Genomic DNA, 22,005 nt, shown 5'->3' with positions numbered 1-22,005 from the left:
ACTTGGTTTGTTTTGAGATAGAGGCCTCACTACACGGCCTTAAAGTTAAGACATTTGACTTCTGTTCCTTCTTTGCTGTTATCCTAATCTGTCGGGTGATTTCTAGTCTTCGGGCCACTCTGAAGTTTCAGTCTCAGACAGTCCCTGATCAGCACGGCAGGTATGGTAGTTCCAATTGGAACTTTGATTTCAGAAACCCTGAGCAATCCCAGTTTGACATGGTGAGAGATGAAAGTTATGTGAAAGCAGACAGGAAGGGAGGCTGACTCGGGGCAAAGGAAGGGGTCACTGAAGTAGGGACTGGGGTCCAGCTCCACATGGCCAAGGCCCAGAGCCTCAGTAGTCGGTGGACTGGAGGGAAAGTGGGGCTAGGCATTAAACTGCCTCTGAGAATCCAAACTGGAGCTCTTTCTTTCCAAGTTCTGGTCTTTCAAGACGGCCTGACAGATAAGCCGGGGATGCCTTACACTTGGATTTTCCTTAGCTTCCCTGGTGCTAGGATCACACAGATGCACAACACCTGACACAGTCTATCTTTTTTAAAGTGGATACTTACTCTATGACTTAATCGATGAATTTATTCTTCTCAAAACACACACATACAAAAAATACTAAAGTCTCCAGTCCTCCCTTCTCTTTCAAATCACTATAAATATTTGGCATGTATTTTTTGCAAATGTTTAAAGACACAAAGTTGGCCCTTCCAAGTGATCATGGACTTGGTGTCCATAAGCTGTGAAGCAGAGTATAAATGCTGGAACAAAGGTCAGCTGTATGGTAACACATGTCGACTTTTTACCTCCCCATGTCTCAGCAACATAACAGCTATTTACACAGTGGGTGCAGTAATCCAGAGCTGATTCAAAGTCCCAGGCACAGGGATGAGTAAGCAGGTAAAGGAGCTTGACCCAGCTGGACAGACAGCCTGAGTCTGAGCCCCTGAACTCACACTGACTCCCACAAGATATCCTCTCCCCTCAACAAGCACCCCCAACAACAACACTAAGGAAATAAAAAATATTTTAAGACATTAAAGTGTCAGTAGGAGATGTACAGGTCGTATACCGATGCACCATTTTATGAATATAAATTTGGTTACCTGCATGAGGGGCCCTGAAACCAACCCACCAGACACTGAGAATTGTATTTCTACCTCTCTGTTCTGGATTACTTTCTCCAAACATGAAGACACACATATCACGTGGTTTGCTTTCTTTGGCTAATAATACTATACTTCAGAGACAGTCCCCTTTTAACAGTTTGGTTATAAATAGTCTCACCTTCCCCCTCTTCTATCCAGTCATAAATGCATCTTTCCTACAAAGTAATCAAGTCATCATTTCAGTGTTCAATCTACGAAACTGTTTCTGGTTTGGGGGTTTCATTCCTTGTCCCTAATTTTCTCAACATTTCCATGTGATCTTTAACTTCACCACTTCTCTACTGCTCTACCTTGGCACACCTGTCCCTAGACCCATGGTTTCTATTAATAACATCACATCACGAATGTTAAGGGTTTATGGACCTTCCCAGCCCTGAGCAAAAACCAAAGTAGCAATAAATACTTATGAGCCCAGCATAAAGTAACTCTGACCACAGATGCAACTGAGAATACTAAAAGGAACAGACCTGACACACAGAGCAGGCTATTAAGTAGAACCAGCAAACAATTACATAGGTAGTAACATAAAAGTTCTATGGATTGCAAAGTACAGGGATTTATCCTTCTAAACCAACTACTACCACAGTCTGTTCTAACCTCTCAGAAATGACAAGCAGCCTGGCACACATGACCCTCACGTAAAGCCTCTTCTAAATAAAGGGACCCTACCTAACCTTGTAGGGAAGGGGAAAAGACCCAATACAGTTTCCTTTTTCCTTAAGTGTGGAGCCCCAGTCAATAACTTGTTTTAACCATCTCCACAGCGACTGTTCTATCTGTAGCTAGACAAGGTGAGCCCATACCCTCCTCATTACTTACTGGAAAACAACTGTTCTTTTTATCTAACCTGACAGCTTTATAAACTGGACATTTTTCTTCCTGTTCTGCTGGGAGTTGGGTGGGAGTGGAGGGGGTCTAGCTGTGAATTTGTATTTCCTTTTCTGTTTGTTTTGTTTTGTTTTCCGAAACAAGGTTTCTCTTGTGGCTCTGGCTGGAACACTTTTATAGACCAGGATAGCCTCTAACTCAAAGATCCACCTGCCTTAAATCTGGCTTGAATATACTTTAAAACTTTTATTTTTTTAAAGTCTTTGGTATAACTTTTTTTCAACAATCCTCAATATAGCCTTGAATAAGATTAAGGCCTACACAGAAATTATTAGCTCCATCTTTCTCTTCTCGACGATGACTAATTCCAATTACCTCAACCTTTTACCACATTGTATTTTTCTTGCTGTGCTAACAGCAAACCAAGATAACTGAAGTTCTGAAATGGTTTGGTAAAAATCAAGGAGGCTGGGCTGTAACACAGAGTGCATGTATAGCGCACACAAAGCCCCAGGCTTGACCCCCAGCACTCACAGCACAAATGGGAAAGCTTGCACCAGCCCATGGGAAGTAGGGGTAGGATAGGAGTGTAAGGTCGCCCTCCACTATTGCAGAGTTCCAAGCCAGGCAGGGCATTAAGATCTTGTCTCAAAAACAACAAACAAACCAGGAAAACAGAAGACAGCAGTCTTTTCCAGTTTGAACCTGCTCAGCTGCACGAGCAAGAACCAGCCTGAGGCCTAGGCTCTCCTTACCTGTCCAGTTCTAATTTCCCTCACGAAGCTCTTAACACTGGGCTTTAGCAAAGCAGGTAAGAGAGAGGCTCCATTTATCTGCTGTGGGGAAATTGGCTCTTTGAATCCCTTACTCATCTGAAATGGCTTTACATATTGAGTCCAGATTCTGCAAGGAAAGTTCTTGAGAAATCAAATGTACAAAAAAGCGTAAACGCCTGCTGTTGCTGACTGCGGTAAATGGTTCGCACTGAGGCAGTCATGCATACTTTTGTCACATGATTACAACATCACACGGGTATGGCTCATAGATACAGTATTGTTCTGCGTGTATGAGGCCCTTGGTTCAATGTCCAATACTACAAAACAGACAGAAAGGGGGAAAAGAAAAGGATAAAGCCAGGCACGTGCCTGTAATCTCAGCACTTGAGAGGTTGGAACAGGCTGAGGTCAAGGTCAGTCTGTGCTGCACAGTACACCCATGCGAACCAGAGCTACAGAAAGAGCCTGCAGAGGGAAAGAGGGAAGAGGAAAGTCAGACTACATTTGGCAGTGTACTAAATAAAAGGCAGAAATCAAACCTAAGGGGGATAAAAAAGGGGGCCAGCAGTGACTACAATATAGAACAGACATTAAATCTACTTCCTTTCCTGGTTTATTGTATGTATGTATGTATGTATGTATGTATGTATGTATGTATGTATGTGACTTTTAAAAGTGATTGGCTATGACATTCCAAACCATTGTTCTTAATCAGAAGACTATCATCCTGAGCAGTTCACTAATAGTGTAAGGGAAGCTTGGTCCTCACGGTCAAAGCCTATCCTATGATGACATTATGCAAAAGTGCATGCAGCTCTTCATCGTCTTCCTTTTCACTGCTTATAAATGTCAGCCCTTCTACAACATGGAGCAAATCCAGGTTCAGTCAAACATTCCCTCCCCACCCCAATCCACCCCAACATTCTGACTGTACTGAATCTTTCTTTTTCTTCTTTTTCTTTTTTTAGATACATAGTTTCCTTAGGTTGCCCCTGTGGTCTCCCACTGTTGGGACTCCAGCAATCCCCCTCCCTTGACTCCTGAGTAGCCGCTGCGCCCAGCCCCTGTCTTTCTCCCCTGCCCTCTGTCTCTGTAGAGAGGATCTCACTGCGCAGCCCTGGCTGGCCTGACCACTGGGTACGAGGACTCACAGAGCTCCTCCTTATTCTGTTTCCACACCCAGCACGGCTTCTGCTTCCCTTACACACTTGCTGCCCTCAACACACAAACGCCGAGTCGCAGCATGGAAGTGAAGACGCACTTCCTTCTCTGAATCCTAGCAGGGCACAGCACACAGCGAGTATTTAATAATTACTTGTATAATAATTACTTGTATAACAATTACGAGTATTTAATAATTACTTGCTGTGTCTAAGTATTCACTCTGGTTATTTTATTTTTGCAAGATTTTTCACTTTAAAAAAAAAGGCACATACTAGAAGAGCTAAGGGGGGGGGGGGCTCCAAAAAGCTCTTGACATTTTCAAATGCTGGCTGATGTGCACAAGAGCCGAACTTTCATAAACTGCTGGTGGATGCAAAGTGGCATGGGCATTTGAGTGGCAGTTTGACAATTTCTTCCAAAAATAAACATACACGTAGCATTCCAACCCACAGTCTACTCCTAGTTGCTCTAGATAAAGAACAACATATGTGCACACAAAAACTTGTACATGGATGCTAACATCATCATTAGGAAACTTTTCTAAAAATCGGAAACTACCTGAATGTCTATCAGGGGTAGCACAAAATGAGGTACACCTGGGACTGAATATTACCAGGAAAAACAAATGAAGCTCTTGATACCTGCCCCATGCAAAACAATGTATGTCAAGGAAGCCAGTCTCAAAGAATCGTTATACTGTTTCATTTTTATGAAATGATCAGAATAGGAAATTATCCATATAGATACAAAAAAGACTGATAGCTGGTTAGGGTTGAGGTTATCAGAGGAAAAGGCAAATTGACAGCAATGGATACAGAGCAGCTTCTGGAGATGATAAAATATTCTAGAATTAAATAATGGTCCAGATAGTTTTATAATTACACCACAACCTATTGTTTTCTACATTTTAAAGGGCTGGATTTCATGTTGTATTAATTATACTTTGATCAAATTACATTTAAAAAAGTCACACAAGCTAGCCACACGTACTGGTGGTACACACCTGTAATCCAAGCACTCAAAGGCTAAAGCAGAGAGGCAGTGGGTTGGAGGTCAGCCTAGGCTAATAGTAAAATCTTACCATTACAAAGTGAAAAAGAGTGCAGTGACCCATGCCTGTAATCCTAGTGCCTCCGAGGTAGGCAATAGGATCAGGTCAGCCTGAATTACACAGTAGTCTGAGGCCAGCCTGGGCTATGTAAGATCTGTCCCCCAAACCAAAACAAATAACAATAAAACAGCCCTCTTTCTAGGGAAACTATGACACCAAGACACTACCTATAATCATCTATGTTAGGAATGGGACATCAGATCTAACTCTTTTGACCTATAATTTTGGAAAGACAAAGCCTTCATTAGTTGCTTCACTCAAAGGTTTTGAGAAACAGAACCTAAAACAGACAATAGTGAAATTCCAAAGTCCACACCCACTACCAGATAAATGACTGTTACCACCTTACAGGTGTGTCACATCTCTAAGGGTACAGCATGTCTTTAATGTCCTTCAGGAACCTGTATGCGTGACCATACAGCTACAAGTAGCATCTTCTTGTGCCTTCTACTGCTTCTGATTTTTTTTTATCTAAAAATTTGTTATATTGTGATATACTGTGTCCTTCGGTGGCTCCCCTTGACCCATTTAAGACCAGGGAGTGCTTTGGTATGATCCAACATCTCCCTAGAAGCATCATGATACATTAAATTTACCATTTTCCTGTTCACTTCAATTATCTGACCTGAGGGCAAGTCGAGGAGATGTACAGCAGAATTCGCAGATTCACCAGAATCTGACAGGGGCCGCGACGTGAACGCTTCTGCTGTGGCCCCCTGTTATCCTCTTGATCTTAGGTTTAGGACCTGTGCTGCTGCTTTGAGGCAAACAGAAGACAGAATGCAGACCCAGCTGGCAGTTTCCTAGGGCTCTCCCAGAGGCTACAGATAAGTCTGCCCAAGGTACAGACTGACATCTCTGAAATACAGCTCTTCACTGTCACTTCCTGGCCACCCCTGGAAAAGTCCCCAGTGTGGATGAATGTATGTTTAATGTATAGAACCTGCTAATTACCAAATAAACAAACTCAACATTGACAGACTAGGTCCAAGGACTTAACTGAACATCACTTATTACTCGGTTTACAAAGCCCTTTTTTCTATATGAAGAAAACAAGCAAACAAAAATTTTACATCTCAAGTTTACTGTACAGATCTGATTACAAACAAAATGAGGACAGGTGAGATGGCTCACCAGATAAAGATGTGTGCCTCCAGAGCCTGACCACCCGAGTTCCATCCTTGAGTGCAGATCCCTGAAGTTCTGCCAGCCACACAGACTAAGTCGTAGCCATGTACTGGCCAGTGCCTTCCTCTACTGCATGGCTTACTTAATTGCATTATCTCAACATTTTTCAACCACTCTATGAGGTTAACACTGCACATTCCCTTTTGTTTACAAACGGTATTAAATTCAGTCCTTAATACAAATCAGGCATTCTCGAAGATGGTTTAGCTACACAGAGACTGCTGTTTAAACAAATTGCAATATTCCGTTCTGTTTAAATATTAGCACGTTTAAGAGACATATTAGTCTCTAAACATAAAGCAATCACATCCATTAAGATATTTGGGTTTTAGAAAGTTACAGAACTTACTTCTAAAGAAAGCTGCACCACTCTAGTAAAGTACTTTACAGATCATAAAGTAAAATTATGAAAGATTTGGTCAGAATTTCTAAAATGTCCACATCACAGAATTCATGTGTTTGGAGACAGTCTCTTATAGGCTATTCTGATTTCTAAGGTGTTTGTACTAGAGAGTGACCTTGAACTTCTGGTCCTCTGGGCTCTATCTCCTAAGAACCCGGACTACTAGCATTTGCTACCACACCCTGCTTACAAAATATTTTTTAGAAGAAGAAATGTCTCTGTTGACTTTTGGATTTAGCCAAGGGTTCTGAAGACTCTTTGTCCACGCCTTCTTTGCCTCACATGTGTTTGTTGGAAATCTTAATGAGCCAAGGATTAACGACGAAAACAAACGAGGCACAGTCTCTTTTAACTGGGGGAAGCCCTGGCCAGCCATAGTTAACAGATAACAATACATAGTGAGATAAATGCGGTGACAGCTGCCTGCTTGGGAATCATGGGAGCAACCGCAGGACAGGCCAGAGGCAAGGAGACTGCTCAGCTTCCTCAAGAAGCAAGAAAGGGCGGGGACTATTTAAAGCTGAAGGTTGAAAATAGGTAAGGTTTGTTTATAAATAACACTTGGTTTTATGTAATAGATACTTGGCAAATCCTTGAAACTATTAAGGATGTACTTTAGTGAGTCCTCCAGGATAGCAAAGGGTGACTTTTGGCATGAATATGCAAATTCTACAGAATTACTCTCTTTACAGAATAACTCTCTTTACAGAATAACTAGCTCTCTTCAGTAGAATAATTCTGGAATTGCGGATATTCATGCCAAAACAGTGTTTAATCTTTGTGCAGCCTTAATTTTTTTACCCAGCGCTCAGCTAGGGATACGAAAGGAATATATGTCCATATCTGTTACCTGTTGAGGTAGATACTGTCTCCTGCACACCAGGCTACAAAAAAATACAACTTCCTCCTATTAGCTCTTAGTTATAGAGGTAATCATGGCAGACTTTGAAATATAACCTGGATCATCTGACTTTTACCACAGGCTTTTCTTGGACGTCATTTATCCCACTTCTTAAGTGTATCCAGAACCTTTCTCTTACTACTAAACCAGAAGCCCTGAGTGCCACCACAGAGATGGTTCAGGCAGTGAGGTGTTCTGAGGAAGGGGAGGATCAGCTCCAGAGTTGCTCTGGGATTTCCCTACTTGTGCTGGAGCACACACGTGACCTCCATCACCTCCACTGGGCACACATGCAAAAACTTAAAAAAAAAAGAAACAAAAAGCCCTCGGCATTGCAGCTGGGAATGCAGCTCAGCGGCTGCAGTGCTGTCCTGATATTCACAATGCTTGGGTTCAACATACATGACCTGTTGTGTCCGCAGTCTTCAAATCTCAACACTCAAGAGGTGGAGGCAGGAGGATCAGAAACTCCAGGTCATGCTCTTCAACCTAGACTAGTGGTTGAGCCCCTGTGGGGTCAAGCACATGAGATATCCTGTGTATCAGATATTTACACTATAATTCATAACTGTAGCAAAATTAGTTATGAAGTAGCAATGGAATAATTTTATGGTTGTCGTCACCACAACAGGAAGAAATGTACTGAAGGGTTACGGCATTAGGAAAGTCGAGAACCACTGACCTAGAGGATCCGAAAACAGTGTGGGCTGTAGGAGACCCAAGACTTAAATTTTCTCACCTCAAGCAAACAACAAAAAACCTACTAGGATAAAATATTAGCAGAACTGATTAATGTTGGCTATGTACCCATTACTATTTGCACTTTGCACATCAACGGATGAACAGATAACGAAAATGTGGTACACATTTACACAACAGAATATTATTCATCTGTTAAGAAAAATAAAATTTGTAGTTAAGAGGGTAGAACTAGACAAAACAACTCATCCTGAATGAGTTAATCCAGACCCAAAAAGACAAATAGTTATGTTTTCTCTTTTATGTGACTATTAGCTTTTAAGCTTTCAATATTGATATGAAAATCTGTATAACCATGGAGGTTCGTCACCTAGTAAGGGACTAGGAGAAAAAGAGGATCTCCCAAGGAAACTAGAATATATTGTTATGGAGATGGGGGGGGGCCCTAGAGTGAAGGACTACATGGGGAAAGGGATGAAGGGAGGGCAGGGAGGAAGTACAGGGAGGGACACTAACACAAAGGCCACTTGAGCGGTCATGTGGAAATCTGCTAATGTGGAAATTTCCCAGAATATAATGTATATAAAAGGACTCTAAATGAAGTCACTAAACAACAAGGAAGACAGTGCCCTAACCGGAGATCTAAGCACCAAGTGAGACCTTAGGAGCCAGGAATGGCTTACATCTTGCTGAGCTTGTTGGACAAAGGGGCCCTGTGGAGACTCCTACACATCACAGGCTGTTTCCAAGGCCACTGGCTTCTCTCTACAATCGCACGGTGAGGCTGTAATGCTGAAGACAACACTCATGGAGAAGTCAAGCTGGTGCCTAACTAACTAAAGGCTTCACCCTACTCACTAGCATGCTTGACACTAGAGAGTGCTTGGCATGACTCCAGGAAAATGGTAACCATCAACCCTTCTACACACCCTGTGGCCTACAAGGTTTATTTGATCTCTCCATATTACTCCATCTCCAAGACGCTTACACTTTATTTTAGGGAGGCAACAATATTAGTGGAAAAATTCCAATAACTCAAAAGAGAGGGAGAAGAGGGAAGGGAGAGGAGAAGGGAGAAGGAGGAAGGGGAAGGGGGAAGGAGAGGGGAAAAGACTTGCATGAGGGGGTACTGGGAGGAAAGCAAGGGCTGACACTGGGTTGTAAAGGGAATAAATTTAATAAAAATAAAAATTTTAAAAAGGAGGCAATATTACTGGAAAGAGAGTTTATGGAGAAGAGAATACAAAAATGTAAACATAGAAGGTCAAGGATTCAAGGCCACCCTAGACTATATAAGATTGTTTAAAAGCCATAATAGTAAGAATAAAAACCTCAAATGCCTAGGATTCTCTTTAGTTGTAACAAATGTGAACATATAAAATGGCTCTGTTGGGCTGGAGAGATGGCTCAGCGGCTAAGAGCACTGACTGCTCTTCCAGAGGTCCTGAGTTCAATTCCCAGCAACCACATGGTGGCTCACAACCATCTGTGATGGTATCTGATGCCCTTTTCTGGTGTGTCTGAAGACACTCATATATAATAAATCTTTTAAAAAATGCCTCTGTTAACAAAGAACAAAACAAATGACAACAAAAAACCCAGAAGACAAATCTAATAAAAGACATGTTTGCTACAGCCTATAATCCTAGCACTTAGAAAACCTAGTCAAGTCACATCCATGTGTGGATGCTGAGTACTTGCAACTTTTTGGATAAAGCAAACAGATGTGTTGCAGGTATAAAATGCACACTGGATTCCAAAGACTTAGTATGAAATATGTAAGATATCTTGTTAGTTTATATGGTCAATATATGTTGAAATAAGTTTATTGTTTATAATTTTTAAAGTTAAGTAAAATATATTATTAAAAACTTACACATGGGCTACAGAACAATACCCAGCCTCAAAACAAAATTACTCTCACCTTTTTCATCAACTTTTTTTTTTCTGAAACAGGGTTTCATCCTGTAACTCTGCTACCTGGAACTTGTTATATGGTCCATAGTTGGCCTTGAATTTGTAGATATCCTCCTGCCTCTGCCTCTGCCTCTCTGCCTCTCTGCCTCTCTGCCTCTCTGCCTCTCTGCCTCTCTGCCTCTCTGCCTCTGCCTCTGCCTCTGCCTCATGCATGTATTATTACACCCAAATTCTTTTTTGCATTTTATTGTTGCCTGGGCAATAAAAAATAACAATATAACCTATTCCAACCTATTGATTGGTTCCTCCAATTCAGGTGCTCTAAACCATGTTTGGGGACACACAGCCATATCTCAGCACTTAAGAAGTTGAGGCTGGGGATTGTCCAGAGTGTGAGACTAGCTTATATTACACGGCAGGATGCTTGTCTCAAAATAAATTACATCCTTGGCTAGCTAGGCTCAATCAGTTGTCCTGCCTCTGTCTGCTAGTAACCCTGGCTACAGGCACACCCCACTGTACCACCTCTTTCATTTTAAATGGTCCACTTAAATTTTTAAAAATTGTCTATGAGGCTTATGGTGTATTTCTTTGGGCAGTTACTTCAGACAAATACATTTAATAGTAACTTGAAACCCTGTATTCCTAAGTTAAATACACTAATTATTCTAGCAACAGGGTCAATTTATAAACTTAACCAACCCTTGCCCCAAATTTTGCTCATTGATGCCCTCTTGCACTAAAACTGTTCTTTGCCACAAAACTTTTCTTAAATTTACTAATATTCCCACCTCCCAAGTCAAGGCTCTCCAAGCTTAAGAAACTCCTTCCTGGTCTTTACATGGAGCTCTGACAGAGTTGTACTTAAGAAGCACTAAAGCTTGGAGGAGAAGCTGGGTGGTGGTGGCACATGCCCTTTATCCTAGCACTCGGGAAGCAGAGACAGGCAGATCTCTGAGCTACACAGAGAAACCCTGTCTCGAAAAATAAAATACGAGAGACAGAAGCATTAAAAATCTAATGAAGAGGGGTTGGGATTTAGCTCAGTGGTAGAGCGCTTGCCTAGGAAGCACAAGGCCCTGGGTTCGGTCCCCAGCTCCGAAAAAAAGAACCAAAAAAAAAAAAAAAAATCTAATGAAGAAAAACAATGAAATTCAGTTAATTGTGTGATTTACATATAGTTATGCTGTCCAGTGACTTACAGTATCTAAATAAAAGTCCACACTTATAGTAATAATCTATCTTATTTCAAAAGAGCAAATCATATGTGCACTAAGATTCCTGGTATGACAGAGTACAAGGCTGTAAGTGAGATACAAAGAGTCAACTTTATTGAAACTTGAATCCCACAAGCAGGCTAGAAACATGGCACACAACTCAGTTGGAAGGGAAGCAGCTGGAGTAAAATCTCATCTCTTGAGCTGATAACAATGTGGCAAGTTAGCAAAACCCCAGCATCCCCAGACAGAAAGAACCACACCTTTCCATTTGACTCTAAACAACAGCCACAAACAAAATCCAGAATTACAGAAATGAAGGCCATCTTTATTTTTCATCTTTAAAGCTGTTGAGTTTGAATATGAAATGCTCTCTGCAGGAGCTGTGTTAAAGCCATGATCCATAGCTGATGACCTCACTCTTGGAGAGTCTAGAAATCTTAAAGACTTATTTACTTACTTTATATATAAGTACACTGTCAGTCTTCAAACACACCAGAAAAGGGCAGCAGATCCCATTACAGATGGTTGTGAGCCACCATGTGGTTGCTGGGATTTGAACTCAGGACCTCTGGAAGAGCAGTCAGTGCTCTTAACCACTGAACCATCTCTCCAGCCTGAGATTCTAAAAATTTTAGGAGATAAGGTCTCCTCGGAGGAAGAAGATCCATGGAAGCAGGTTCTTCTCTTGCTCTGACCCCTTCCTATTTTCCTCTTTCTGCTTCCTTAACACAACAAGGTAAGTAAGTGACTTTACTCTCCATGCACTCTTGCCACCATGATTCCTGCCTCCCCACAGGCCCACAGCAATGCAGCAAATCAATCATGGACAAAACCATGCACTGAAATCCTCTTTCCTCTTTTAAGTTGTTTTCACATATTTGTCACAACAAAAAGACTAACTTTTTAAATCAAACAAACACGTGCATGCGCACACATACACACACACACACACACACACACACACACACACACCTATTACCAATGACTTGCTTTCAACCACTGAACACATATTACTTTCAAGCAACACAAATGCTTTTACTTCTCCCAAAACGGTTATCCATCTCATCTGCTATGCCCTGGATATACCCTAAAATGCCCATATTCCAAATGAGTCCTCACTGTGGTATATTAAGAGGTGGAACAACTTCTAAAATGACCAGTGGACTAGGAACAGGGCAAGGACCTGGGTAGGACTTTTTGTCTTCTCTTTTGCCATATGAGGACATAACATCACCCAATAGCCCTTACCAGACACCAAACCAAGCACCTTTATCAACTATGATGAGCTAAATGTATGTTCTCCACACAGCCCAGTCTATGGTACTTCATTCCTACAGCACAAATGGGCTGATGTCACTAAAACTTACTGTAGACACTTTGTTTCCACATGCATTTCCTTTTACAGTAATTATTTCTTTGAGAAGTCATCGGGCTAGATCATTGATAATAAATACAGGGCAAATTATGCTGAACATACTGTATTTCTTCCTTTGATGGTTTAGAACAAACATCAAGTGTCTTAGGGGCATCATGAATATTATGATTATGCCACAGGAGATTAAAAGCTGGGTTTTGAACTTGCTTATGACACTCTGTAAAAGAAGTTTCTCAATATAAATACTTGATGTAAGCTTGTTTGCCTATAGCTCGCTTGAAGAAAGAAAAGACAGGAATATAAAATGAGCAATTGCTTAGCTTCTTAGCCCTATAAAATGGCTGACTTTTTGAATATTTAATTATTGTAACAAAAGCTGAAGCATCCTTTTACTTAGCTTTGTCCTCCTTGCTGAATCTTCTTCACTGTCTTCACTGTCCTTTGATCTGTACATATTCAATACATTCTCTATTATTTATGTCCCTGTAGCAGGATGTGCCACTGCAGCCCCTGGTCTGCTTCACCCCACTACACCCCACAATGAGAAGGAATGCACTCACTATAGGGAGTACATTCACTATAAAGACATTTTCTCCCTTTCCTCCTCACTCTAGGCCTTCAATTTTTTTTTCTGTTTCACATTTAACAGAATCTTAGCCTAAATTAGAATATCAAATATCTCATTATATTTTAAAAAGAAAATCTTATATTATACCTGCATGACTCACCTGTCTTAAAATAGCCACTCTAAAAAAGCATTTTATGTTCTGCATTGCTCCAGAGCTGATGGGTGAAACTGAATGCTCTACCCTGGCAAACAGAACAGAGAAGGAAGCTCTAAAGCAGCCATTCCGTTATCTTCTAGGCACTATCTGTAGAGTGTTGAAGACCCAGGGTGAAAAAATAGTGAAACCAGTGCCCACTTCAAGCCCCAGACTTTTACCAATCCAGACCTTTGAAAGAATTTACCTTTTTAAAACTTTTAAAAAATCATCTAAGGTTTAACTTTGTAATCTAAAGTAGTAGCAGAAGTCCACTTTATTCCATTTACAATCAAAGCAAAGTTTAATTTAACAAACACTGTAAGACTTTTTTGTCAGCATTGCTGAATAGTTCAAAATATTCAGGTTGTCGTTTGCAGTGTTAATAGCCAACCGTTTTAACTTGATTCAAACTGTTGATAAACTCATGACCTAGATTTAAATAAAAATGGTTTTAAAATTGGGTTCAGTGGCACATAACTAATTGTAGCTACTGGGAGGTAGAAAGAAGCAGGAGGCTCAGGAGTCAGTCTTAGTTACACAGTGAGTTTGAGGCCAACCTTGGCTATGACAGACTCTAGGAATAAAAAGAATGAATAAATACATCTCTTTTCATTTCCTGATAAGGTCCATCTTGAACAGGCAGTGTAGTGCCTGATCAAGCATAACCTTGAGCTGTTTTATCAGAATTCCCCTAGTTGGGCAGAGTGGTACACACCTGCAACTCCAGTACTTGGGAAGCAGAGGTAGAAATATTGGAAATTCAAAGTCATACTTAGTCACACAGAGAGACTGAGACGCCTGGAGTACGTGAGACCCTGCTAGTCATAAATAAACACATAGATAGAAACAAAACTAGGACATACATCAATGCAACAGAACTAAAGTCCGAAAGTCGAATCTCAATTTTGTTAAGGTTTTATTTATGATGTTCGGATTAGCAATAGCGCCGGTACACTGACCTCCCCGTGAGTTCATTCAACTTAAGCATGCCAAGTTTCACTTCTTCTATTCTCTATGATCTTCCCAGATGATTGATTGGTAAGCAATTAATTACTTACAGTTGTTTGCAATGCTAGGCTATAATCTACAAACAAGATGACCAATCAACTAACAAACTCTAAATTATCAGGGTATTAAAAGACCAGGCCAAAAAACGTTCTTGACTTAGAGTGCTACTTATTTCTTCTCTTGGATGTAGTGTTTGAATCAGTGGCCCATGAAGCCATTTTACTAGCAAGGTTTCCCTTCTAATATATTAGGAAAACACAAAAGCATGAGCAATTAGATGACGAAGCACCTTCTCAAAGATTGCAAACATGACAGCCTGCCCTTCTGAAATTCCTCTACTTTAAAATCCAGCTGGTTTCTACAACACGACCATTCTCATCTGCTGCTATTAAGCGCTTTCACCTCTGGATTATTTTCCCAACTATTTAAACCCCAGAGCCATTGTAGGTAATCCCCTCTTCATTCCCTATGCATGAGTGGACCTCCTAGTTATTTCTCTAGGCCATTCCTGCCTTTCAGCCAACTGACTTTTTACCTGAGTTTAGTTCCTGACAACCTATAATACCCCAGAGTAATCTTTCTGAATAAAAAATGTAATCACATCTGTCATCAACTCAAAAGCCTCACAGTGCGTATGCTTCTCACCTTAAGAATGTATCATGAGATGGCTCAGTAGAAAAAGAAGCTTGTCTGATGACCTGGATTCAATCCCAGAACCCCACAAAGGTGCAGGGAAGAGAACGGACTCCACAAGGCTGTCCTCTGGCTTCCACACATGTACCATAGTGCACATGAACACACGCACATAATAACGGCTACAAAGTCTGTCTTCAGTGTGAGTTTGCAGTGCAGATCACTGGTAGAGAATGTATGTGTAAGGCCCTGACTTAACCCCAGCACCACAAACGTTGAAAGCGCAGACGCTGCGATAACTGTAAGCTGTCTTCCCTATTTTTCCTGCCGCATCACTCATTTGCCTCACTTTCATCCCAAATCTTCTGTTCTGCTCAGCATGCCCTGTGCTCTTGCTTGTTGATGCATCTGCTCCTCCGCTGCTTAACAAAGAACCTTGGTGCCAGCTCCAATCCACTCTCTTGTCTACATAAAATGCTGAGATGGCCGAAGCCATTTACGACATTGAGTTTAGCCATTAAAAACTACAGTTTGTGAAAAGCAAGACCTAGGAGTCCAAAAACTAAAATGCACTTGAAAATAATCTAAATCCACTAAATATAAAGACATTTGGGCAACTGGAATTGATTCTTTTATGAAATAGTATGTAGTTATCAAAATCTTCATAAATTTAATGATATAAAGTTGTAAAAAAGAATCTGAATAATGTGCACAAATTATCTCTATTATACCAAGCTCATTATACATATACATAAAAAAGACAACTGAAGCCAGGCAGAGAAAGCAGAGTATATAGTGAGACCCTGTCTCCAAAAAACAAAACAAAAAACAAAAATCAAAAAAAGGAAGGAAAGAAGAAAGGGTGGATGGGTGGGTGGGTGGATAGATGGGTGGGTGGATGGATGGGTGGGTGGATAGATGGGTGGGTGGATAGATGGGTGGGTGGGTGGAGGAATGGATAGACAGATGGATGGATGGATGGATGGATGGATGGATGGATGGATGGATGTTTAGGTGGTCAGGCACACAGACAGATGGACAGACATGTGAGTGGGTGGATATAACGGGAAGTGGATGAATGGGGGGACAGGTGGATAACCAGACCAGCAAGATTTTTAAAGATTTTTAAACATTGAAAATACTCTAAACTATGAAGATTTTCTGCAAGTCTTCCAAGCACTACACATAAATATAATCATTGTTTTCCTTTGGTTCATGTATTTATTCTCTGGGGGCAAATCATACTCTATTTTACGGACCATTATTTTCTATTTTAATACATGTCTAGGAGTAGAATAAGACCAGAACATGTTTCAGCTTCATCTCTAGTAACCACACCCTGGTAAGCCAGGAAGTGTTTACAGAAGTTAAATTATTTTTCATTGCTAACTACATGTAAACTCATCAATAAATACATTATCGATTATCTACAACTGTGAAAAGCTAACAAGCAGAAAATACATATTTAAAGTCTCCCAGGTTACTGCCATGGTCTATGGGGGCACTGCAGTAAAAAGTCCCTTGCCCTTGTACACCCCACATTCTAAGGTGGCAGAGAGCCCTCACATATAATAAAGTTAAAGTGAGACAAAATTGCTCACTTCAGAGTGTTAAGTGCTATAAATAGTGTGGGCTGGCGGAATTGGAGAAAGTCTAACTAAAGAGACAAGGGATCAGAAGACCAGGGGCAAAGAGCTGAGGAAGAACAACAAGAGTTAGAAGGACTGAGTTTCCGTTCTTACTGCTGCACTACAAACCACGTCTCAGTGAGGATTATTATCCCCAACTCACAAGAACCTGTAAGGATTAAATAAGATGATGCCCAAGAGAAAAGTGAGGCCGGTGTTGGCCTCCTGCTCTACTGATTCTGTGCTAGCTGTTCCTGCCTGGAGAGCAACAAAGTGATAAATCCCCAAATGAGAGAATACAGGAAAGATGATTTTGGGCAAACATGCCAAAAAGTAGCCAATGTAAATCTTGCAGTAAACAAAAGTGCTACGACAGCTCACTCCCTTAACCTTTTACTGGACTCTCTTAGGGAGCTACAAATGAAGCAGCTGCAGCAGCCTCCCCGACCTGCCCCTCTCCAGCCCTCCCACCTCAGTCCTCTGGCACCTAGCTTATAGTCCACGTTAAAGGAAGAAAAACACTTCCACACTGCAAAAGAGGCGCTTCTAGGCCCATCCAAGTTTTCTATATAGATACACTTTAGCTTTACTTGATTTGTCTGCATAAATGTGAAACTTCTTAAGTTTCAAGATATTCTTTCTAGATCTTTTTAATTTTTTTTATAATATGGAAAGTGTGTGGTTGTTGTTTTGATAATGATTTGAAGCCTAAAATCCAGAACTCCTGAATCGTGAGCAGGGGCTTAGACTGTCACCAAGATGCTTCCTCTAAAGTACTCATCACTCTTCAGGCCCTAGTCCACAAGTAAAATTCAAAGTGCCCCCTTCCTGCACACAAGATCATAGAATGCACCCACTATCAAGAAACAAAAAAGCCCTCACAAAGACAGTGAACTCACTGATGTCTTGATCAAACTTTCTACCCCAAGAACTATGAAAAATGAATTTCTACCTTTTTTAAATTTAAAAATAGCCTAAATCCTTTGCTCATTATAACTTTGTCTCCCAGTCTGGCACACTAAAGAGGCTTTCTAGCTGAAAGGCCCTACTATCTCCTGCTTTTAGTCAAACTGTTAAACCAGAGTTTTCTCCTGTCTTAGAGTTTTACTGCAGTGAACAGACACCATGACCAGGGCAAGTCTTACAAAGGACAACATTTAATTCAGTCTGGCTTAGGTTCAGAGGTTCAGTCCATTATCATCTAGGTGGGAGCATGGCAGCATCCAGGCAGGCATGGTGCAGGGGCAGCTGGGAGTTTGCATCTTCATCTGAAGGCTGCTAGCAGAAGACTGGCTTCCAGGAAGGTAGGATGAGGGTATTAAAGCCCACACCCACAGTGACACACCTACTCCAACAAGGCTATGCCTAATAGTGCCATCCCTGGGCCAAGGATATACAAACCGTCACATCTCCTCATGATTTTTAAGTCGGTTTTGTTAATTACTACTGTGTTGGTAGCATGGTGAGATCTAGGGGAAGAGCACTCAGCACGGCCCACATGCGAATCCAGAGAGCAGCTTTATGGAGCCAATTCTCTCCTTCCACCTCTGTGTGTGTGGGTCCTTGGGACTGAACGCAGATCATCACGCTTTCAAAGCAAGCTCCCTTACCCACTCGGCCATCTCATCAGCTCTCTAAGTATTTCTCAGAGTTATTATGAGAGTCATCCTGACACTAGCTCTACTCAGTTCTAGATTAGTAACATGATTTGAGAAATCAAGAATAAACCAGACACCATGACAGAATAAATTAACTCCAAAAGAATAAAGTGATTGGGCTGAGTGAGGTGCTCAGTACTCAGTACTCAGTACTCAGTACTCAGTAGGCAGAGGCACTACACAGTAGAGACCTTATCTCAAAAAAGGAATCAACCCATTACCAATTAAGAGAAAAGGGAACATTCAGCTAAATGTGGTAGAGCACATCTGCAATCCCAGCATTCAGGAATCTAATGTAGGAGGTACCCTGTCCAATGACTACACAGCAATGCATACGTAGCACACCATGTTTCCTCTCCTTTGTGTGTAGTAATTCTATGATCGTTCCAAATGATATAAAAAGCTCATTTGTGTTTCTCTCTTCTAAGATCTGCCCACAGAGATTCATGTCATAATACATATTATTTCTGAGAATTGTGTAACAGGAAAGAAAAATAGGCTTCACTGCAAGGACCTGAGTTATTATAGTATTTTAGCTCACTAGTACTTTCCTATTTCGACCATTAGCACAGTTTCCCTCGAGGAGGTTTATAGGCACACATTAAAGAGCACTGAAGGAGCTAACTACAGTAGGGCGTGCCTATAAGCTATATGCATGCCTATATACACATGCGTGAATATAAGTAGTCATGAAGCTAGGGTAGAAGGAGTACTACAAGTTCAAAGCAACCTGAGCCACACAGTTTTAAGTCATCCAGGACTACACTGTGAGATCATCTCAAACACCCACGTGCAAGAATGTGTGCATGCGTGTGACACACACACACACGTGCGCACAAACAGGTGAATATAGATCATTTGAACTCCCACAGAACAACCTACCTAGAAGACTACAAACAATACTTATGGGAAAATTATGAGTCTACCTCCCATTCCAAGTCCAATAACCTCCCCAGGAATGTCCCCTTGATTTAAGACTACATTACCTAAATTCTCAAGTTGGCCAACTTGTCAAGAGTCAAACTACAGACTTTATCCTGAATTCTATCCCTTACAACTACACTGGCTCCTGGCCATCAGAAATATAGATATAGCCTCTAGAAAGTGTTGTAGGAACTTCCAGTTGGAGCATTGGTATCTCTAAACAAATATGAAAATCAACACTTGTAGTAGGCAAGTGTTGTGGTTTGCCCTGAAGTTATCTGTATTTTGATACTGATTCCACTGCCCCAAGGAGAGCTGCCTAGTCAGGTACTCAGGAATCAGGTGACTTCACCAGAACCTCCCCCTTGAATTTGTAAAGTACAGGTGAGGGGCAGGTACAGGATAGAAGGAGGCCTGTCATTGGAGGAGAAGGAAGGATGGGTGGGAGAGAAGTTTGAAGGAAGGGGAAGAGACTAAGGGAGAGAGGAGGAGAAGAGGAGACGGAGAGAGGGGAGAAGCCATGGCAGGTGACGTTAAGATTCTGCTCTGTGTATTTACAGGTTGTTATCAATGTTCCTAAAGGATGGATGGTACCGGGCTTTGTATGTTTAAGTGGGCAATTATATCTTACCAATTGGGTCAAAGATTATTGTGTTGTGTGTTCTTTTATGTGAGGGTTTGAATGTAGCAAGGTGTGCGGCTGGGATGTGTTTCCACCAAGATATCTAGCAGATATCTTGGGACACTGTGGTGCAGACCTAGCAGGTAAAAGACTTTATTTTTTATATTTTTATAACAACAGGCAAGAAATTAAGTGTAAGTATTTCCCTCATTATCAATGTTTAGTTAGAACAAGTTACATCAAGCCTTTAAGTATTAAGCAGAAGCAAGTAGTCACACATGTCATTATTTTCCCTAGCCTTCAGAAGCATGACTAGGTTTTCAAAATACACATGTACTGGACTGGGGATATATGCCCAGTTGGAAAGTGTTTTAGAGCCCACATATACTCACTTGCATACACACACACACACACACACACACACACACACACACACACACACACAGAGAGAGAGAGAGAGAGAGAGAGAGAGAGAGAGAGAGAGAGAGAGAGAGAATAGATCAAGCCTAAGGCTAAGAGAGATGACATGGCCTAGGCTATATGGTGAGTTCCAGATCAGCCCAACCTACAGTGTGAGTTTCGTCTCTAAAAGCAGTATTACTCTGAACTATAAACCAACAACCTTTCTCCTATTGAGCTTGAACTTGGACTACAATCTCAGAGGTATCCAGGAAATATAACTACTTGTATAATAACCAAAAGTACCTAATCTTAATAGCACTGTCACATTCTCTCATAAAGCAAACCACAACAGTCTTTCTCCACTTTCACAGAGACAGAGGAAAGGAATCACTGAATGAGTGACTTGTCCCTGATCACCACAGTGTCAAGGTCACCACAGGGTCAAGGTTCAATCAATGTCTTCCTCATTCCAAACTGCCAAAGGGAAGGGCCACATCAAATTCAGAGGCCAGGTTGTTTAAATGTTGTACTTAAGGTACAGTTACACTAACTCACTGCAAAGTTGTAGTCTATACAAAAGATAACCACTTTTCCACATGCAATTTTGGAGTATACAATTTTAAATCCCTAATGTTTCAGTAGCATAGCAAAGTCTAGTATTTCCTGCCTCAACCCTCTTTTCTGTATAATGAAGAGTTGAGTTTACAAGTGTGAGTGTGTGTGTGTGTGTGTGTGTGTGTGTGTGTGCACGCACGCTCCTGTGTAAGGGTAAGTCTGCACATACATGGCAGACTTTTTAAAATATGGCTCTTTTGTTTGTTTTGTTTGTTTTGAGGCAAGATTTTTCTGTGTGGCCCTGGCTGTCCTGGGATTCACTCTGACCTCAAACTCAAGAGAGCTGCCTGCCTCCGCTGCCTGCTGCCTCCGCTGCCTCCGCTGCCTCCGCTGCCTCTGCCTTCTGAGTGCTGGGATTAAAGGCGTGTGTTACCAGCCCAGTTTACAGTCTGGCTTGAACAGTGGTGCTGGATACTGAGCTTTCGTGCTCACATCTGAGTGGCAAGCACTATACCATGTCCTCTTCTCCCGGACCCTTTCACACAGAACAGAGATAACAGCCTGTGCTGTCAGATCATAACAGGCTCTGTAGCAGTCTGCGGTTGCTTACACCTGTAGTGTTGCATTAGAGCAGCAGTAAGAATTACAACTAGAGAACAATGCGGCTTGGGACCTGCGCAGCAAGAAGGAGGAGGAGCTATTGAAACGACTGGACGATCTGAAGGTGGAAATGTCCCAGCTTCGCGTGACCAAAGTGACAGGCGGCGCCGCATCCAAGCTCTCCAAGATACAAGATACAAGTCGTGCGCAAATCCATCGCCCGTGTCCTCACTGTCATTAATCAGACTCAAAAGGGAAAGAAGTACAAGCCCCTGGGCCTGCGACCCAAGAAGACGAAGAGCCATGCGCCGCCGGCTCACCACGCATGAAGAGAAGCTGAAGACCAAGAAGCAGCAGCGGAAGGAGTGGCTGTACCCACCGCGCACCGCGCAAGTACACAGTCAAGGCCTAAGACGGCGACAGTGACAATAAAGTGCAAGACTGTCGGAAAAAAAAAAAAAAAAAAA

General features: G+C 41.6%; 1 protein-coding gene and 1 pseudogene across 11 annotated transcripts in view; one reads left to right on the top strand and one right to left on the bottom strand.

The window, feature by feature from the left end:
* Positions 1-22,005, bottom strand: part of Cpeb3 (cytoplasmic polyadenylation element binding protein 3) — a 177,132-nt gene that overhangs the window by 115,362 nt on the left and 39,765 nt on the right. The gene's annotated exons all lie outside the window — the stretch shown is intronic.
* On the top strand, positions 714-21,964 carry LOC116894725 (annotated as a pseudogene).

This window comes from Rattus rattus, chromosome 2 (genome assembly GCF_011064425.1).
Source record: "Rattus rattus isolate New Zealand chromosome 2, Rrattus_CSIRO_v1, whole genome shotgun sequence".
NCBI classification, from domain to species: Eukaryota; Metazoa; Chordata; class Mammalia; order Rodentia; family Muridae; genus Rattus; species Rattus rattus.
The sequence above is the reverse complement of the archived record's forward strand: the minus strand, read 5'-3'. Positions and strand labels throughout refer to the sequence as shown.